The sequence below is a fragment of the Penaeus monodon genome, chromosome 34 (genome assembly GCF_015228065.2).
Source record: "Penaeus monodon isolate SGIC_2016 chromosome 34, NSTDA_Pmon_1, whole genome shotgun sequence".
NCBI lineage: Eukaryota > Metazoa > Arthropoda > Malacostraca > Decapoda > Penaeidae > Penaeus > Penaeus monodon.
Window position 1 is genome coordinate 14055556 of NC_051419.1, and position 217 is coordinate 14055772.

The window sequence follows — 217 nt, forward strand, 5'->3', positions numbered from 1 at the left end:
ATCTTATTCCTGTATTTCTGGTATATCCTAGCATATCAGCGATTAAATCTGAATAAGTTCAACAGTGCATATCCTTAGCATCTAATTTTCTAACTGATTGGACACGCATTTCATTCTCAACGATTTTCTTCATGCCCCACTGTCTTTCCTTTTCGCAAATGTCACATTAGTAACGGTGACAGTGATAGGGTGCTTTTACTGTTATAGCGACAGTGAA